The sequence below is a fragment of the Apteryx mantelli genome, chromosome 13, assembly GCF_036417845.1.
Source record: "Apteryx mantelli isolate bAptMan1 chromosome 13, bAptMan1.hap1, whole genome shotgun sequence".
NCBI lineage: Eukaryota > Metazoa > Chordata > Aves > Apterygiformes > Apterygidae > Apteryx > Apteryx mantelli.
In genome coordinates this window covers 11477235-11490500 of record NC_089990.1, presented here as the reverse complement: position 1 = coordinate 11490500, position 13266 = coordinate 11477235, and positions in this window count along the sequence as shown.

Genomic DNA, 13266 nt, shown 5'->3' with positions numbered 1-13266 from the left:
CTCAAAACAGTGCCTGGCAGAGCTCCAGGTTACCATATGACAGGTAACTGATATTTCTCAGAAATAACACAGAAGTCACTTTAGCCGTGGTAAGGAGTAACCATTACTGTCACCAAAGATACTCTTTTGTTTCTTAGATGGCCGTGGCATAGCTTTCTATGTATTTATGTGCTTCATGGAAATAGATGAGCCCTGGGAGATAAAAGAGACAGGTCTCTGGACCCTGAGGGTTCATGGTTCTTGGAAAGCTTAGGAAAGAAAACTGGGAGATTAGTTTCTTGGTTGAAGTACAGTCAAACACCTTGGGAAGAACCTCAGGGTGAATCCAGAGAGATGTAATTCTTGTAGAACAAAGCACTGGGAGGACACCCATCAGTGCACCACGCCATGAGGAAGACGTGAAAGTTGCCCATCATTCCGTCAGAAGCGAGAGCAACTAAAATGGTATTTTCTTTGAGAGGAGATGCCAGTGTGTAGCTAAAGATTCAAAGAGAAGATCTATAGGAACGTACAGCAGCTGCCTTATCACATTGGAACTGAGGATCTGTGACTGAGGAAAACATCCTAACAAGCCCCTAAGAAACCTGAAAGCTGTAAGAAAAGAACACAGAAATCAAATTAGGAAGCTAAACGGATGCTGCAATGACTACCATGAAGCTAATGAGAAACCAGATTACTTCAAACAGTTATTCCAAGAAAGTTTGGACTGATAAAGTGGTCAGATGGGAAACACATTAAACAACTGCTGAGTAGCTTGTGCATCCTTGAAAGCATGCAGGTCTTCATCAGACCAGAAGCTGAAGAGAATCATAGGTATTTTTTGACTGTTGTCTAACAGTGGACATACTAAAACTGAAGTTAGGGTGACTATCTCACTAGGACAGAAAATACCAAAGACAGTGCATCTAGGATAATCTGCAGAAGTAGGATGAATAAGTGGAAATTTTCTTGAGACAGCCTTCTTAAGAGATATACCTTAGGATTCATTGATGCCAGAGGCCTTTTTCAGGGCCAAATACTCATCTTTGTCAAGTCACCACTTTGTCAAGCAGAAAATTTTGAAACTTAAGTACTCAATATGTCCCCTAACAGCATGCAAACTTTCACATAACTTAATCTCCTCCCATCAACAGACAAATAAAATCTCTTTACTCAACTCCTCTAATACGATAGGACCTTCCAGAAACCAGGTATGACCATTACATAACTTGTCACGAGAAGGTTCTTTGTCTAGAAAGGAATCAGATGGATTTCTCTAATTTTAAGGGCCACTATACTCATTATTGTACAACATAAAAGCAAAAGTAGTTGTATAAATAAAAATAAAAAAAATTACAGGGTGGATTGCAAGATCTAGAAGACGGAGAGTGATAATACAAAATACTGTCAATGTAATGGTTGTGATTTGGTTCTGATAGCCGCAAATCTTAAACTTAGCCTTGTATAATAGGCTTTATGGTGAGGAAGACTGGGAAGAAGACGACAGCAAATTACTCATGACTGCCTCTGCCCTATACCTTTTATTCTGACAGGTTTTTTTTGTTTTTTTTTTTAGTCAGTGCTGATACATGGACCCAAAGACTTTTGGTAGGAGAGAAATAATTAGTACTTCTATTTTGTTTTTCTGCTCAAAATTCTATGGAAACACCAAACCATCAAATATCCGACTGCAGCTATTGCTTTTGCTGTTTGATATTTTTGGCTGTGTATCTAAGTTATCTTTCCAAAAATGTAAGATTGTTGTGTTTAAATAAATTGTTTAAAGGAGGACATGTTAATTGGCTATCATAGTTTGCTTCCTAACATCAGGGATCCTCCATGGGTAAGAAGAAAACATAATCACACATATGGTGGAACTAAAATGTACTATTTTTCTTGAATGAAATTCTCTTGTTATCTCAGCATGCACTGCATGAGACCACATATCATTTTTCAACCATCTGCACATCTCAGTATTATGGACACAAAATTCCTATTATTCAGACACTAACATTTTATGTTGGGTGACTTGTAATTATGGATTCACTCTAACATCTAACATCAACAGTGGTTCATTTGGCATCTGTGCGGATACTACTTGTATTTCTATAGATTTCAATTATATAAAATCAAGAAACAGAAATTCATGTTAAGTGCAAGTATCTTAGACGAACATGCCTCATGGAAGAGTTATAAGGAATGTCAGCAGAACTGTATATGAAATATCCACAAACATCAACTTCAATTTGATGGATAAAAGCTTTAAAAATAAAAACCTACATCATCTTTCAAGGAAAAACTCCAGTCCAAACTCTATGCCATTAGATGTTAGGCTTTCTGTTGTTCACCTATTGCCCAAGTCTGCCCTCTGCCGCTCTTGCTTCCAAGCCCTTCTTTCATATCAAACAGTTTTTACATACTAAATATGTCTTTCACTTGGTATATAAACCAGTAATGAGACATGCCTGTAGCAAAAAAACAAAAAGGGGATCTTATCTCAGGGAAACCGGGAGAAGAAATTTAAATCACAAAACTTTAAACTAGTTATGGACTGACTTTCTGAACAGCTCATACTAAATTCGGGTATGTTATTTGATGCAAATTACATTTCATTTAATTTTGGGGTGATATTTCTAAATAATAGGAATTCCCTATATAGCAATAAGTCAGTTACCTAAAAACAGGAGGGTGAAAGGGGAAGGAAAGAAAGCAAATTCAGTTAACTTCAGATATAAGTAATATCTGTATGTGTAATATATGTGTATATATATGTATAATATATGTGTGTGTGTGTATATATGTATAATGTGTGTGTGTGTGTGTGTGTATGTATACATACACATACATAATAATATATGTATGTATAGGATTTCATAATTTGTTCTTTCTATAATGTTTCCTTATCTTACCTTTTTGGAAGGGCTTGATACCATTTTCTTACCCCTATTCACAACAAAAATTCATCAGCTTTTTATGAGTCATTTCACCAAATATTTGATGATTTTAATCATTTGATCATATGGAATTTTGACTGACCTGACTAAACTGCCTGTGAATATAAGCTACCCACATACTTTAAAAGGTTTAAAGGGTGGTCCTCTCCTTAATATTTCTGCAGGTATCACAGTTAAGTGTTAAGGGTCAGTTTGTAGTTTCCCAAAAAGGTAACTGCACTGAGAATAAACAGCAAAAGATGACTGGATATCACTACCATTCCTCAATTTCTTTCACACGTGTACAGAATATACAATATGATATGTGTCAGGGCTATTCAACAGGACACACGTATGATTTGCGCACATGCTTTGATTACACGGCTTTAACTTTCCTTCCACAAACTCTGCAAAGATTAAATAGTGAATGGTGGATTTTAGATCATTAGTAACAAAAACTAGTTTTTACTCCTAACACGTATTAGTTATGCCACACATATTCCAGGTAATTTGGACATACAGCCTTTTATTGTATAGTGTGAGTTAGGAAAATGTATTGCTCAAATTTCAAAATTAAAAGACCAATCTGAGAAGCACCAAGAGTCCTTGACTGGGATCAATTACTTAATCAAAAAAAAAAAAAAAAAAATCAAAAACACTCCACAGCAGTATCTCAGCCACCATAAAAGATTCGAAACCAACATGTTAATGAGATAATTTTTATGAAATGAAATAATTGCTCTTAATGTTCACTGACTTTCAATTAATTCATAAATCACTTATTAAAATAAAGTGCTTCATGAATTTCCAACTTTAAGAACTTTATTAGGAATATTAGACCATGCCTCCCTTTCCCTATTGCTGACTATCAAGATGAAACAAGGCACTCTTTTACTGCTCAATTTATGATACTCTCTATTTTCAAAAAAGAACCTTCAAACCAGACATTTTTCAGGAGACTCTGACATGATATTCTTTTTTCTGAAGGATGTTGTGGAGATTAAATTCATTATAATTTCCTGAGTCACTGCAGTTCTGCTCCCTTACTTGAGATATAACACATCAACTTTGAATATCATGAAACTAATTAAGAATGTGATGAGTTTTATGCGAGAATTTTTTTTAACCTGTTACTTAGTATTCATTATTTTAACCTGTTTCTTAGTATTCATAAGTCACCCATTTGGGAGTCACTTTTAAGAAACACACTATGAAAATTCTTTTTTAGAAAGGAATATGCACATCTAACTGTAGCCAACTGAATAAATCAAGATCAGGAATGGAGAGAAACAGCATAAAATTTTTCTCAGATTTTTGGCTTCTGGACTTTGCAGGTAGCGCTGTGAAGTCCTCTTCATACTTTCATTGTCTGTGCATATACAGCATTCATGCCAAGAACAAACAGCAGTGGACTGCAAGCAAGTGAACAATATCAAAACAAGAAAGAAGAAAACAGCCTTTCTCAACTCTGCATCAAAGAGAGAGAATTTACATAAATCTGAACATCTGTGCAAGTGTATGGACTATCTGAAAAAGGGATACATGTGCATGCTTCACCTCTAAAGCTCTAGTCTATTTAGTTTACTATATAACAGATCAAACATTATAAGGAGCTAGTTTATACTGTCTTTCTGCAAGTACTGGGAATAATGAGTACAGATATTATTTTAAGCTACCCATTATAAGCTTAACTTCAGGAACCTGGGTAATTGTTAGTACTTCATTAGTGCTTCTATTATTTTCACAGCATCTAAAAATCCAGTATGCTACTTTGCTGACTACACCAACAGGAAAAAAATTACATCTGTGCATAATTGTTACCTTAAATGTGTCCTGTTCTGGCTTGATGAGGCTTCAGATACTGAATGTCTTGAAGCAGCTTTAAAATAAAAACGGACAATGTTCAAATTATTTTGATTATAGAGTTTCTTTGACCACCAATATAGCCAGTGCAGGTTGCTTGGGGAGGACAGGGGGGAGCTAAATCCAGCCAAGGGGCTTTGTGTTAACTGACTGGTTAAATGACTTCCAAAAAACTAGCCAAAACAGCTGTAAGAAGCATCATGATGCTTTGCTTTATAAGAACATCTATTATTTTCTGCAGTTTACATATTTAACTAAACTCATTTGGGAATGAAATTATGTAGCTGAAATGAGGAAAAAGTTGAAACTAAATATGACTTTGAACTACACTAAAATCTGAATTTCTATTTATAATACACTCTACTGGTAATGTTATTGCATTTCTATAAATTTCTGTGTTATTGCCTTGATGTATAAACATTCAGGTACCTGAAGAATGTGCTTTAAATTCATGTTTATACTAATTTGCCTACTGTCTGGTGTTTAATAATGCAGCAACCCTTGCTTAGCATTAGTAAAATAATTTAAGTAAGTGTTTTGCAATGTTCCATGAAGTGCATTAAAGCAATAATACTTTCTAAGTACTTAAAAAAAAGCAAAGCAATAATGCAGTGATACAGCTAAAAGCTCCATTAAATGAATATAGAAGACATCATAGATGGCTTGCTTTAATGTTTTTAAATTAATGTTCCGGCAGCTGATAGGTTTGAAAACTATCTTTCTCTGAAAATGATCATGACCAAAACCAGTATAAATATAAAACTGTAAATCATTCAACATGATAACTCAGTGATTTTTTTATATATATACACACAACTGGAATGACATAGCAGTTACACACATACTAAACTAGTCTTTAGTAACAAATAATGAGTGCATTGGTGTATCATAATGCTGAATATCAAGATGAAATTATTTTGCCATCTAAAACATTAAAACCTGATTCATCATCAGTGTTACTGGGGATTTAAAAAATTATGTATTTCCATTACAAATTGAAATAATATGTTCTCATTGGATAGTGCTAAGGTCTTGTGAAGGTGGTGAAACAATTAAAAATTTCCCAGGTCTGAATTTTTACCTTTAGGAGAAAGGACTGCTGTGTTTCAGATCAGACAAAGTAATGGCACAGTCCAGATTTGGGCCTCATAGCCTTGATTTTCAACAAGTACGCAGATAATTAACTTCATTTGTTTTCAGATTTATCTAATGTTGGAAGAGAGGGATTGCTATAGAGCAAGAGAAATCTTTCCTTCTGCACAAACTACTTCCAATAGTTCAGAAGGAGATCAAATCAGTCCCTGGGCTTGTAACATCAATATAATTGAATTCGAGGAAGACTCGTATTAGCATTGGCAGCTTCTGATGCATTTCCATATAATAAACATTCACTGTTAAACAAGCCCTGTAGTTCAGCCAGAAAGTAGCGGATTCATCACTCCTTCCAATTATACAGTTACAATTACAATTAATAAGCAGTGACCATTTTTGTCTCTATCCTGTATCCAATATAGAGACATATATTTTCTATTGGAAAATATAAAAATAAAATATATATTTCTATTTATATTGGTCTATTGGAACTGCCTCATTTTAATTAATAAATATTTGCATGATATAGATACATATAGTTTGTAGAATAAAGTAGTAATAATCTACACTTCTAATACAAATAAAACATTACTTTATAACAGTGCTTGCATTATAGCACTGTTCGTGCAACACTATATAACACTGTTGTGTTATATAAAGAAACTACATATACAATTACATAGAGAAGCCTAAAAGAATCAATTGAATAGTAAAGGAAAGAAAAGACTTGAACAGGAGGACAGCATGCTTGGAAGACAAGAAATGAGAAACTTCTGCAAAAATAGGAGCAGTTCAGCTGAAGAATACAGTGAGGGAGGTAATGGGGGGAGTAACAAAGAAAGGGGATTACCTGGAGCACAACAGGGTAAGAAAAAAGGAAGCAAGAAAAACGTACACTGGAAAGCACCAAGATTACTAAAGCCTTGCGTAGTAGTGTAAGACCCAGAATATGATGCTAAAGATGCAGAAGGTTAATGTCCTTTTCCAGAGGATGCTTAGTGAGACAATATGATTGTAGCAGCAGAATTTTGGAGAAGATGGAATGAGACAGGGCTCAGAAAAAATAGGCCACAGATCCAAATATTAGTAAGAATAAGATGAAAAGTTCTCACTAGTGCAGAGCAAGGTTTTCAGCAGTGTCACATATCAGAGGAAGAGCCTGAGAGAAAGAAAAGGACAAAATGCATGTTGTGAAAGAATGAATACATTGTTCTGTGAAGACTGGAAAAAAAAAAAGTAAAATTAATGAGGAAAAGGTACAGAAGGAAGTATGCATTGTTTAAGAATTTAGAAGGTCTTCTCAGAGACTAGATCAAGCCAAAGTGTAGGCTTGATCTAACACTAGGGTATTGTAAGTAGGTATGAATGCAGAACCCCACATGGTCACTGACCCACACAGTGGCTGAGATATACTTAGAGATATTTTCCACTCATTTTTATAAGGTTAATTTGCCTTTTCTACCATCCTACACAATGAATGCTTGCTATTATTTAGTCTAACCCTATCCTCACAGTATGAGACAAGTATGTATTTTAGAATGCTGAGCACTCTAACTTCACAGTTAATCAATTTTACCGACAACCTTAGCATACCTATAATAATAAGGGCGTGCATACCAGCACGCCTTTATTTTGCTTCCTCATATTGCCGCAAAAATAACAAAGTGCAAAGGAAAAAAATAAGCAGTGAGACAAAAAAGAAACTTCTGTATCAAATACAAACAGATTTAAATTGTTTTGCTTTTGGATGAATGGTCAAAAATGCATAAAACATGAAATTCTTTGAAACATTTTAACAAATTGAAAAAAAAAACACTGCAAATTGATTTTTAAATCATTCACTAATGGATCAGTTGAACCATAACCTTCATATTTATGTAGGAAATGTATACAGGAAAAACATGTGAGCGTCCAAATTAAGAATCCCGATAAACAATTAAGTACATTGTCAAACACGTTTAACAATACCACATAGAAGGTCATGTTTTATCTTGCCAAAAGATGGGGTTCATGTATGAATAATATTTCCTCCAAGTTATCTCGCCACATTTTTATTTTCCTTTTGGAAAAAACTAGCAAACTGATGTATGCATTTTAGAAACATGCATTATGTAAAGAGGGAAAATCTTGGGACCATTATCATAGAAATTCATTCTTTATATACATTCTCGTAAACTATTAGCATAATTGCAAATGCAAAACCAGGAGAAAAGACAACAAAAGGTGATGTTATTTTAGGATGTAGATATAAAAACTTTCCGAATTTGAAATTCAGTTATATAAGTATAGGGATTATGAAACATCTTCTCCTAAGCATTTGAATGAGGAATTATGTAGGAAAGACTGGATGTTACTATTTTTTTTCCTCAGATTTGTATGTTCAAAAATGTATGCATTGCACCACTGTAACTCTTGTCAATTCTCTCTTAACTTTCTAGTTGAAAAGCAAATTGTATGTTTTTATGAAGTAGGTTCCTGTGGTACTTAAAACTATGCTGTTCCACATCTCATATTCTGCTTATACAAGAATTGTATCATAAATATACAAAACATGTGACATTTTTCTGATGAGCAACCAAGAAATAATAATTTAAGCATTTTTTTAAATTACTGCTGTCAGAATTTTGACGAGACTATTCCTACAAAACAGCTGCTGTTATATGACTATGAAGTAGGCTATTTATCTAGAAAAATAGTGAATAAGCTATCACTTTAAATTGTCTTTAGTGTTAGCTGAGCTTCAAGCATTTTTATATGTATCATATTTTAATGTCAGATTGACTACAGACAACTCATATTTCTTGTTTCTTGTTTCTCCCTAATTACAATAGTGTCTTATATTTAATTACAGCAAGATGCTAATGACATCATCTTGCATTATATTAGATACAATAAATTCTGCCTTGTGTTTCACAGTGATATCTAACTAAGCAGCAGAGAGTGGGTTAGACTCCCCATCTCAACCACACTGGCCTTCCCAACTCCTTTTTAATACTTTCTTTGGGCAAACCACAAAGCTACTCTTTCCTATCAAAGTGTTATTTTAGCTACTCAGCAATAATGTTTACTTTACCAAAAAGCCATAGAAACATAAAATATTAATGCAATGAATGTCAGGTTTGCATTTCGCCAAATCTAATGAAGTCCCCTTCATGATATCCACACGACATTCCTCCCTCCAAATAAACATCAAAAACCAAAGACCTGTTCAGAATATAATTATCAGAATCATTGCAAAAGATGAGAGAAAACTTTCTTGGGAACCACAGACCACGACAGTAATAGTCTCACTGGTGACCAGTTAACAGCAGCTCAGTGATACTCAAATAATAGACATATGTCTAAGTCCACATCACCAGAAAAACTTGCCAAGTTCCTATACACACAACACACTCCATATTTCTGAGGAAGATCCCTCTTTTCCCACCACCCTTCAGCAGCTAAAGGCAGCCACCAGGCTGGTGTCCTAGGAAGTCTGGATCCGGCACATGACTTCCCACCCTGCTAACCCTGATATGCAACGGGCGAGTCTGCTGACTCCAGCAACTTGATTGCGTAGACCTTACTTAAATAGGAAAATATGTATCCCAGAGTGGTACAGTGGTGAATACAGACAGCTAATAGGAACAAGGGGAAATCATTTCTACATTTTCTTGTCAGCCACATCAGTCGATGGTATGAGCCAGGTGTGCTGAAATCAGGCAGAAGAAATAGCTACATGATAAAGAAAGCAATGCCAGTAACTTGAGAAAGAAGTGTCTGCCCATTTTTATTCTGCAGCAGAAATGACTGCGAGGGACATTGAATTGTCTTTTTCTTGCCTTCTTTTACTGGGGGATGGTGTGACCCTCAAGCTCTTGAATCCCTAATTATGATGCTTTGATTTGTGGAGGATGAGAAGTAAAAACTGCAATGATTAGAAGAGTTTACATTCGGTAACAAGGTACTGACATTTAAACTCCCTTGGCCTTTTTTTAATTGAAAAATGAGCTTTCTTACTATCACATTTAATGAGCTGGTGTTCACTCTTAAAGGGTTAATGCTATGCCCCAAGAATTATCTGTGTGCTAATGGCTCAAGAAAATTCCTTTGTGTAATTAGTATTTTTGGTATTATATAATATTCCTGAATGGATTGTTATGAATATTTCCACCATATGTCATATGAATATTATATCACCATTAAAATGAAGACCAACTAAACTTTAGGATAAAAAGCAGCTCTTCAAATTTAAGCACATAAGTCATTTAAACTTAAAAGTTTATTTTTATGCCTTATGGCTTGATTACTCCTTGTAACAGTGGGATCTAAATATCAATATCTACATTCAAAGATAACATGTCTTAAGAGATCATAAGAATAAGAACATAATCAAGGAAAAAAATCAAAATACAAGTCTAAAACCAACAGAAGAAACAGAAACTTTTTTCAACTATTCAACCTACAGGTACAAGGTTACAAGATTACTCTGCTAAAATAGATCAACTTATTTAAAATAACTCAATTCAATTACATTGACAATGTTGTAGAACATTTTCTAGAATAAGTAAAAGTCATATGAATTCTAAAAGAAAATATGACCAATCCTTGAGCAAAGTATCTGAAAATGGGGAGTGAAGGAGGTTCCCCAGGAAGTTTGCATTTGGATTTTTTTTTTGTTTGTTTTGTTCTTTCAGATAAATAAGCCCCATCAAATAGAGCATTTTTGCAAAGGCATACCACCAGTAAAGAAACTGAGATATTCACCTCCACACAAAACAGGTAAAAAATATTATTGTGGCTAAGGAAATCAAAAAGGGAAACTACGTGAATAAGGACATGCTTCAAAAAGTTGAAGTTATTTTTAAGTGAAAAAAACAGAGAGGTGTTCCCTGTTTAGGGACCACACTGAAGATCTAGCTTAAATTAAAGCCCTGGTAAAAGAGGCCATTAAGCAAATTCAGCAAAATTTTGAAGAGTAATCTCCAAGGTGGGATTTTTACCCAGGACTTCTAAAGAATTCTAGCATGAAACAGTTGGATTATTTAGTGCAATTTAACTCAAAACTGTCTCAACAACAGACAAAGATACTTCAGTGCCAGAGGCAAATGTGACACCAGCTCCCCAAAAAGACTGTGGCAGAGATATGGAAAATTACAGCCAGTAGGCCTGGCTTCCTTATTACACAAGCTAGCAGAATTTGTAATAAAAAAACTGTACTAGAAGACACTGAATAAATATGATATCTTTGATGAGTCAACACAGCTTTTTTAAGAAAAGTCATGCTTCCTTTGAAAAAGTCAGCATGTATGCAGATAAAAGAGATGGACTAACATCACACAAACGAAAAGACCTTGTCCAGAAATGTCTCTAATACTGGTAACTATCAATAGCTGTCAGCACTCACTGAAAAGTATGCCTTTTGGGAAAGTAGGTCTTCTTTTGGGTAGAGGAACAAAACAAACATTTTATGAAATATATTATTTTAAAACAAAAAAACCCCATGTCAATACATGAAAACCATACTTAGAGGCAGTTGCATTCTTAGCACAACATCTCTTTAATTTGCTAACCTGCTAAAATAATTTGGTTGTGGTGTCCTGAGATATTCAAGATTGGCAAGATATGAAAAAAGAAAAATCATTAGAGGCTGATCGTCTCCCTGAACATGAAATAATTGTATATTGCAGGTTTGATGTTCTTTTCCATGAGCTCTGCAGAGGAACAGGAGCTATATATCTCCAGTATATATCTACATTACTTTTTTTTTGTTTAAAATCACAAGTACGAGTTGTACAAAAAATGGGAAGTGATTTCAACCCAGCATTTGTTTTACATATGCATGAGAACACATATATTAATGTCCACATATTGTTTTAAGTTACATTTAACAAATTCTGCCCCTAGCTGATGTGCATCGCATTCATACCAAATGCAGTCTATGTTTCCCCCCAGTGCTGCCTGCCAGTTGCCTTGCTGACGAGTTTCTGATCACTCCATTTAAACTCTTGTTCAGTAATTGCACTTACTGACAAAACAGAGTGCTTACTGTTTTATTTGCCAAGACCTGTTCGTTTTTGCTAAACCCCGAACAGGAGTATAAAACACAGAGCACAACCAACATGAGCCTTCTCTGCTGGGCTGAAAGCTCGTAAGGCTATTTCCAGCACCAAATAAAGCTGCGAGCAGAGAGCCTCTCAGGCTTGATATACTCAGATGCAAACTGCAGATACTTGCTTAATCTTTTAAAACTAACCTAATCTGCGCAGGGAAATGGCAGGCCAGGAGGGGATACCTGGCAGCTGTTCACCGACCTGATGGCTAGAATCAGCTGGGAAAGGCAAGCACAAGAAAAAGAGACGGAGCTGGATATACGTTGCTTAAAAAAGCCTTAAAAATATGGAAGATAACATTCAGGGTCCTTTTGATCCTCCATTTGTCTCGCCACAGTGCCAGCCTGGAATACATTTGTATTCTCTGTTGTGCCTTGGGGAGCGTCGCCTTTATTTTCTGCCCCAGAGTCAGGGAACAGCATCTTGCAAATCTACTTGTGGTACAGAATTTTAACCCCATTTTATCTATTTCCTCATTGCTGTTCCAAAGTACCAAATTTTTGTGCCATTAGTTACTCTTAACAGTGGATTCCAGCTCTCAATGCCCCTCTGAGGTCTCTGGTTTTACTCTGGACCAGCTCAAGCGGCAAATATCATGCACCCACTTATCCTCCCCCAACACCTGCCCTGTGCCGTCCGAAGGAGGACTTTCTGCATTTCCTCCCAAGCCTTGCCATATGCCAGTAATGCAGGCTGCAAAGGACTGAAACAGCCTCAAGGAAACAGAACTTGCAACACAGAAATAATAGAAGATCATTTTCAGCTTTTCCTAACAGTAAAAAGAACTGAATATTTCATTAACATTATTTTCTTTCTAATTATAAAGCTTTGGAAACTGTTGCAAAATTTTTATGTTTGTATTTAAATCTATTTCAAATAAATATATGGTTGTATATAAAAATGAATTTAAATACATTTAATGATAAAATTAAGTTCCATTAATGTACTATTCTTTATTTTCAACAATAACAATTCACAGAGACTGTTATCCCTTTCATCTTAATTGGGTAATGTATTTTCCTCAGTATAACTGTTTGGGAAAAAATGTTAGGTTTCTTTTACTCAATTTGCAGACATTATTAATCTATGCAGCAGTTATGATGTATATTTTCCTCCACAGTATAATACTTCCCACAATATTCTACTGTTGTACCACGTAACCCTCATTTAACATGTGAAATATTCTTTGGTGGTGACCTGCAAATACCACCACAATTTCATTTGCCTCAGCACTGTTTGCTTGTTACTCCCAATAACTAATAAACACACGGACAGCTGGAAAATTAAAGGGGAGCCTGAAAAGCGCA